Source organism: Ornithorhynchus anatinus, chromosome 11, assembly GCF_004115215.2.
Source record: "Ornithorhynchus anatinus isolate Pmale09 chromosome 11, mOrnAna1.pri.v4, whole genome shotgun sequence".
In the NCBI taxonomy this organism is placed as follows: Eukaryota; Metazoa; Chordata; class Mammalia; order Monotremata; family Ornithorhynchidae; genus Ornithorhynchus; species Ornithorhynchus anatinus.
Window position 1 is genome coordinate 55,269,411 of NC_041738.1, and position 8,323 is coordinate 55,277,733.

General features: G+C 47.2%; 1 non-coding gene across 1 annotated transcript; it reads right to left on the reverse strand.

Annotated features, from left to right (window-relative positions):
* Positions 1-249: 249 nt before the first annotated feature.
* On the reverse strand, positions 250-387 carry LOC114815326. Its single transcript, XR_003763090.1, has one exon. It is a non-coding gene; the product is annotated as a small nucleolar RNA SNORA7 (small nucleolar RNA).
* Between the last annotated feature and the right edge of the window lie 7,936 nt (positions 388-8,323).

Consider the following 8,323-nt stretch of genomic DNA (forward strand, 5'->3'; position numbering starts at 1 on the left):
CCGGCTTTCAGATCCATGTTGTTGTTATTGTCTTATGCTGTCGAGTCGTGTCTGACCCATAGCGATGCCATGGACACATCTCTCCCAGAATGCCCCACCTCTATTTACAATCATTCTGGTAGCGTGTCCACAGATTTTCTTGGTAAAATTACGGAAGTGATGTACCACTTCCTCCTTCCAAGCAGTTAAACTGAGTCTCCGCCTTTGACTTTCTCCCATTCCACTGCTGCCCAGCACAGGTGAGTTTTGACTTGTAGCAGATGGCCTTCCACTCGCTAGCCACTGCCCCAGCTGGGAATGGAACGGGTAGGCCTCTGCTTGACTCTTCCTCCCGTAGCCAAGACTGGTAGAGTCCTAGAAACCCTCCAGGTGCACCCCTGAGAGGTGTTCGGATCCATACCGAAAGCTAAAAGGTACGTTCTTCTCTCCCTATTTATTTTACTGCCTGTCTCCTCCGCTAGACCCTGAGCTCCTCGAGGGCAGGAATTTGGCCTACTTTATTGGACTCTCCCAAGTGCTTAGTCTCGGTAGTAGTATTTATTAAGTACCTACTAATTACGGTACTGTTTAAGTGGTTCCTATGAGCCAAGCACTGAGGTAAGTGCTGGGGTAGAGTCATTCATTCATTCAATTGTATTTATTGAGTGCTTACTGTGATCGTAGCACTGTACTAAGTGCTTGGGAGAATAGATTATAACAATAAAAAGACACATTTTCCACCCACAATGAGTTTATGGTCTAGAGGGGAAGACATGCATGAATATAAATAAATAAATTCCAGATTATGGACATAAGTGCTGTGGGGCTGGGACAGGGGATGAATAATAATAATGTTGGTATTTGTTAAGCGCTTACTATGTGCCGAGCACTGTTCTAAGCGCTGGGGTAGATACAAGGTAATTAGGTTGTCCCACATGAGGCTCACAGTCTTAATCCCCAATTTACAGATGAGGGAACTGAGGCACCGAGAAGTTAAGTGACTTGCCCAAAGTCACACAGCTGACAAGTGGCGGAGCCGGGATTAGAACCCCTGACCTCTGACTCCTAAGCCCGTGCTCTTTCCACTAAGCCACGCTGCGGAAGCTAGTTAGGGTGACCCCAAGGGAGAGGGAGAAGAGGAAAAGAGGGCTTAGTCAGGGAAGACCTCTTGGAGGAGATACAAGATAATCAGTAGTCTATACTGAGCACATATCCTGTGCACAGCACTATTCTAAGCACTTGGGAGGATACAAAATAGCAAAGTTGGTAGACACACTCCTTGCCCTCAAGGAGCTTACAGGTTGGACATAGTTCCTGTTCCACATGGGGCTCACAGTCTAAGTAGGAGGGAATAAGATTTAATTCCCATTTTATGGATGAGGAAACTGAGGCACAGAGAAGAGAAATGACATGCCCGGGGTCCCACAGAAGACTTGTGGAGGAGGCCTGTGCTCTTTCCATTAAGCCACACTACTTCTCTATGCTCCTCAAGGGCAGAGACTATATGCAAAGTCCTGGATTGGATCATGTATGTGTCTGACTTTCTAGGTGTGTATGAATGTATATATATCTATATTTACATATATAGGTAACTTTGTATACAGGCAATCAATCAGTGTGTATGAATGCATATATATCTATATTTACATATATAGGTAACTTTGTATATAGGCAAGGGAGTGGTATTTATTGAGTGCTGATTGGATGCAAAGCACTGTACCGAGTGCTTGGGAAAGTATAATACAATAGAGTTAGAAAAGCAATGTGGCCTAGTGGATACAGCATGGACCTGGGAGTTAGGAGAACTTAGGTTCTAATCCTCAATTCACCACTCGTCTACCATGTGACCTTGGCCAAGCCAATTAACTTCCCTATGCCTCAGTTACCTCAGCTGCAAAATGGGGATTGAGTGTGAGCCCCATGTGGGACAGGGACTGTGTCTAATCTCGTTAGCTTGTATCTATCCCAGCTCTTAGTACAGTGCCTGGCACAGAGTAAGCACTTAATAAATGCCATTAAAAGCAAAAACAAATTTAAAAAATAGAGTTGGTAGACACATTCCCTGCCCAAAGGAAGTTTGCAGTATACATTTCTGTGTATATGTGTGTGGCTGTGGGAAAGCTATTAATGTGTGTGTGTGTGTGTGTTTGTGAAGATGGCAATAAATTCTTTGTACAACTGACGATAAGGGAATCTTTTCCTTAAAGCCAAGTTAAAAACCTGCCACTTGCTTTTCATTATCATGTTTTTTTCCCAAGCAGGGGAGACGCAGGGACTTTCAGCAAGAATAAACTCAGATTTATGTTCCCATCAAAAGGATCCTTAAACTTCCTCAGCGTTTCAAACGTATACACATTTTAGCTTGAAAAACGAGCAGGTCTGTCTAGAGGAAAAGGCCCAACCACAACCCCGAGACTCATCTTCTCCTGGAGAGCCCCCGGCAGTCATTCCAGCTGGGCCGGGGAGTGGGAAAAGTCAGCCGGATGGGGCCCTCCAGCTGTCTCTGGTTCTTGATCGATTGGATAGTCCAGATCGGATTAGGGGGGAGAGATGAGTGGAGGAGAAGGGCTGGGGGAGTTGGCGGGCGGGGGACGATGAGGCTTTGATGCAGGGCTTTCACCCACGGAACTCATCCTTTACTCCAAAGTGGAGCCTGCTGATAACCGGCGAAGAATGAGCCGAGCGGGAGGGCTGTCTGTCAGCTGCTTACAGAACGAGAGACTGAGGGAAAGTGGCCTTGAGAGAAGCTCCCACCCCCACCCCAACTTGCCTGGGTTCTGCCTAGTGCCCACCATAATGATAAAATGATCATTGTTAAGGACTTACTGTGTGCCAAGCACTAGGGTAGATACCAGATCATCAGGTCGGATCCAGTCCCTATCCCATGTGGGGCTCGTGATCTAAGGAAGATAATAATGTTGGTATTTGTTAAGCGCTTACTATGTGCAGAGCACTGTTCTTAGCGCTGGGGTAGATACAGGGGAATCAGCTTGTCCCATGTGAGGCTCACAGTTAATCCCCATTTTACAGTTGAGGTAACTGAGGCACAGAGAAGTGAAGTGACTTGCCCACAGTCACACAGCTGACAAGTGGCAGAGCCAGGAGTCGAACTCATGACCTCTGACTCCGAAGCCCTGGCTCTTTCCACTGAGCCACGCTGAAGATGGAGAACAAGTTATAAATCCCCATTTTACAGATGAGGAAACTGACGCCCAGAGAAGGTAAGTGATTTGCCCCAGCTCCCACAGCAGGCAAGTGGTGGTGTGGGGATTAGAATCCAGGTTCTCTGGCCCCCAGGCCTGGGCTCTTTCCACTGGACCATGGTGCCATCCTCGTAGCCCGAGAGGGGCCTGCCCCCATCTTGAGGGAAGGTGGGGTGGCAGGGCTGAGTCACATAAAAATGGCACCTGTCACTTCTGGGGCAGAGGATGGAAGGGGACATTAAGCTCCCTGTGGGCAGGGATCAAGTCTACCGACTCCACTGAATTGTGTTCTCCCAAACACTTCTTATAGTGCTCTCCACATAGAAAGTGTGCAATAAATAGTACTGATTGAGTAAATGAAGTTGACAAAAGAGGCAGGAAGCAGCATGGCCTAATGGAAAGAGCAGAGGTTTAGGAGTTCGAGGATCTGGGTTCTGATCTCCGGTCTGCCACTTATCTGCTGTGTGACCTTGAGCAAGTCACTTAGAGATCCTGGAGGAGAGTGGAGAGTTGCCTCTGGAGGATCTTCGCTTTCCTCAAAGATACCTTCCTAGACTTAAGTGGGTTAGAGAGCAAGAATCATAAAATGAGGGTGGGGAAATAGTAAGAAGAGGAGGCAGGGGCGATATGGTAGGGAGGGGGATAAAGGCTGAACCACTGTTCCCAAATCTCTGGAGGATTTTTGAAGCAGCTCAGAGGAGGTGAGAGCCGGGAGGGACAGCTATCTGCCCTAGTAAAATATCATCTCCTCCAGGAAGCCTTCCCTGACTAATCTCTCATCTCCTCTCCCTCTTCTGCGTCATATGCACATGCACTTAAATCCTCCCCATCATAAAAAAAATTGGTATTTAAGTGCTTACCATGTACAGAGCACTGTTCTAAGCACTGGGGTAGATACAGGGTAATCAAGTTGTCCCACATGAGGCTCACAGTCTTAATCCCCATTTTACAGATGAGGTAACAGGCACAGAGAAGTTAAGTGACTTGCCCACAGCCACACAGCTGACAAGCGACAGAGCAGGAATTCAAACCCATGACCTCTGACTCCCAAGCCTGTGCTCTTTCCACTGAGCCACGCTGCTTCCTTTGGTATTCACCCTGTCCCCAGTAATTATAATTGTGATATTTGTTAAGTGCTTACGGTGTGTCAAGCATGTTCTAAGCACTGGGGAAGACACAAGAAAGTTGAGTCAGAAACAGTCCTTATCCCACACAGGGCTCACAATCCAAGTTGGAAGGAGAACAGATATTGAATCGCCATTTTACAGATGAGGTAACTGAAACACAGAGAAATTAAGTGACTTGTCCAAGGTCACACAGCCACACTGTTGGCAAGGGTTGTGTCTACTAAGTCTGTTATATTGTACTCTCCCAAGAGCTTAGCATGGTGCTCTGCACAGAGCACGCACTCAAACTGATTATAGATATATATATATATATATATCTTCTACAACACTTACATAAGTATCTTTGTGTTGCCTCCCCTTCCTATCAATCAATGGTATTTGTTGAGCACCTCCTCTGTGCAGAGCACTGTACTCTGTCCCTGATCTCAAGGAGCTAACCATCTGTAATTTATTTTAATGTCTGGGTCCCCAACTAGGTATTGAATCCCCATTTTACAGATGAGGTAACTGAAACACAGAGAAATTAAGTGACTTGTCCAAGGTCATACAGCCACACTGTTGGCAAGGGTTGTGTCTACTAAGTCTGTTATATTGTACTCTCCTAAGCGCTTAGCATGGTGCTCTGCACAGAGTACACACTCAAATTGATTATATATAATCAATTTGATTATCAATCAATCAATGGTATTTGTTGAGCACCTCCTCTGTGCAGAGCACTGTACTCTGTTCCTGACCTCAAGGAGCTAACCATCTGTAATTTATTTTAATTTCTGGGTCTCCAACTAGACTGTAAAATCCTTGAGGGCAGGGATCTTGTCTCCCTACTGTTGTATTTTCACAAGTACTTAATAGAGCGCTCTGCATTCTGAAAGCACTCAATAAATAGCAATGACTGATTATTGACTGCTAGTGGCTGGGCGTGGGGTTGGGGCTGCCTAGGTTGAGCTCAGAGGTCCTGGGGGGTAAGAAGGAGGTTGATATTTTGGGGGTGGCTTTTGGAGCAGGAGAGGAGAGAGCCAACAGCAGTGAGAAGTGGTGGTGAGTTGAGGGGAATTTTGCTCTTTCCTCCCCAGACCAGCTTACTTTTTAGGGGGCTGGAGGCTTGCCTGGAGCCTGTTTCACCCCTCGAAGATGTCTCAGCCTTAACCTGAGAGTGTGGGTAGGGAGGGGGAGAGGGGCAGTGGGGAGGGGTAGAACGGGGCAGCCACCTTGAGGGGTTTTAAATCCGAAGTTCAAATCAGCCCCACTCTTTCCGTCCCCTCTCCCGCCCTTCCCTGCCGGGTCTCTCAGTCTCTCTCACCTCCTCCCTTTCTCTCCAGAGACTCAGTGACTCATTATCCTTAACAAGCTTCTCCCTGGGGGGACAGGCTCCCTCAGTCATGGTCAGCCAGCGAACAGGCTATGGGGGCCTGTGGAGGCCGAGTGTGCCCTGGGCGACCCTCAGGGCAAGGTGAGAAATCCTCCCCAAACCTGTGCCCGTAGTCTCCGTGGCCCTAGCGATTAGCTCATTAGCTGACTGATATTGCAGGATTTCCAGCTGTTACTTTTTCTCAAGTCAGCCAAAAGAGGCCAAGAAGTATCAGGATGGGCCTTTGCAGGCAGGTTTTATCTATGGGATCGTGTCCTCTAATAATAATGTTGGTATTTGTTAAGCGCTTACTATGTGCAGAGCACTGTTCTAAGCGCTGGGGTATTCAGGGTAATCGGGTTGTATACCCCATGGGTTCCAAGAAGGAGGCCAAGAAGTATCAGGATGGGCCTTTGCAGGCAGTTTTATCTATGGGATTGCATCCTCTAGTAATAATGTTGGTATTTGTTAAGCACTTACTATGTGCAGAGCACTGTTCTGAGCATTGGGGTATACAGGGTAATCAGGTTGTCCCACTTGAGGCTCACAGTCTTAATCCCCATTTTACATATGAGGTAACTGGGAGCCCCTCTGATTGACAGGTGCCGCCCAAGGGTGCTGGTAGCTCCCTTCTCCCTCCCCTGCCTGGACAGGGAGGTCAACTTTGATTTCCCCACCAGGGCTGCAGTGGAAAATGCTCCCTGTCAGTCGGACAGACACATAATCGGACAGACACAGGTGGATTTTCAGGTTCTCGAGGTGGGCTCACTGGTAAGACCAGGGATCCCACAAGGGGCTCTGTCTGTAAGCACACAATCACCACTAATATTCCATCTGCCCCCTGCGGTCCAGTTCCAAACTGGAATTTCCTCCAGGAAAATCCTTAATAATGACAGTAACAACAACATCAATAATAATAATAATAATGGTATTTGGTAAACACTATGTGCCAAGCACTGTTCCAAGCGCTGAGATAGATACAAGGTAATCAGGTTGTCCCACATGGGACTCACAGTCTTAATCCCCATTTCCCAGATGAGGTAACCGAGTCATAGAGAAGTTAAGTCATACAGCAGACAAGTGGCAGAGGCGGGATTAGAACCCATGTCCTCTGACTCCCAAGGCCATGCTCTTCCACTAAAACCAAGCTCCTTCTCAATAATAATATTTGTTAAGTACTTACCATGTGTAAAGTTGTGGGCAGGGAACAGGCCTGTTTATTGTTATATTGTACTCTTCCAAGCAGTTAGTACATTGCTCTGCACTCAGTAAGTGCTCAATAAGTAAAGATTGAATGAAAGCACTATAAGTTAATCAGGTTGGACGCAGTCCCAGCCTCGTGTGGGGAATCACAGTCTAAGATGGAGGGGAAACAGGTATTGAATCCCCATTTTATAGATGAGAAAGCTGAGGCACAGAAAAATTGTGACTTATCCAAGGGCACACAGAAAGCCAGTGGTAGAACCAGGATTAGAACCCAGGTCCTCTGGCTCCCAGGCTCGTGTTCCTTCCACTAGACCACACTGCTCTTTAGAAAAATACAATGTGAGCTTTGTCTTGAATTGCCCCTGTTTCACACACAACCTCCCAAGGAGGGTTACCTGTGGGAGCCCTTTTTTTTAAAGTACCTGGCTCCCACTAGGGACAAAGTTCTGGGATCCGGATTTATTCATATTAATGTCTGTCTCCCCCTCTAGACTGTAAACTCATCACTCACAGGGAGCATGTCTGCTAATTCTCTTCCACTCTCCCAAGTGCTTAGTATAGTACTCTGCACATAGTAAGCGCTCGATAAATACCATTGATTGATCAGGACAGGGAGAATAATAATAACAATGATTATAATAATAATGATGATATTTTGTTAAGCGCTTACTATGTGCCAAGCATTGTCCTAAGCACTGGGGTAGATATGAGGCAAGCAGGTTGTTCTACATGGGGTTCACAGTCATAATCCCCATTTTACAGATGAGGTAACTGAGGAACAGAGAAATTAAGTGACTTGCCCAAAGCCACACAGTTGACAAGTGGCAGAGCGGGGATTAGAACCCAAGACCTCTGACTCCCAAGCTCGGGCTCTTTCAACTAAGCCATGCTGCTTATGAGGGACGAATATTCATTCAATCATATTTATTGTGCGCTTACTGTGTGCAGAGCAATGTACTAAGCGGTTGGGAAAGTACATTACAACAATAAACAGTGACATTCCCTGCCCACAACGAGCTCACAGTACCCCGTACAGCCTCCATTTTGGTGCCTACCAAGACGTGTGGGCTTCTTGCTCCCTTAGCAAAAATAAAACTGCTCATACTCTCTATTCCAGGAAGTCCTGGCTTGGAACAAATGGCCCGAGTCAAAACTATTTACAAATATGAATAAATTGAGACATTTGTCAGACTACGAGACGCCTTAATTAGCGCCCGCTAGTAACATTCCAGCGGAGTTTGGGATGCATTTGTCCCGCTTGGGTCTCTCTGTTGCCTTCAGAGGTAAGAATATCTGTGGAGGGGATCGGGTCTCGAGGCTGGCGTCCCTGGGGTACCCCCAGAAGGCACAGCCGTGGTGGGCTGGTACTGGGCCTCCCCTCGCCAGGGAAGAGAGGACCTCTCTGAGGGGAGACCCTTTTGTGGGGTGGATCAAAGCGGGCCCCCTCGGCTGTGGCCGGC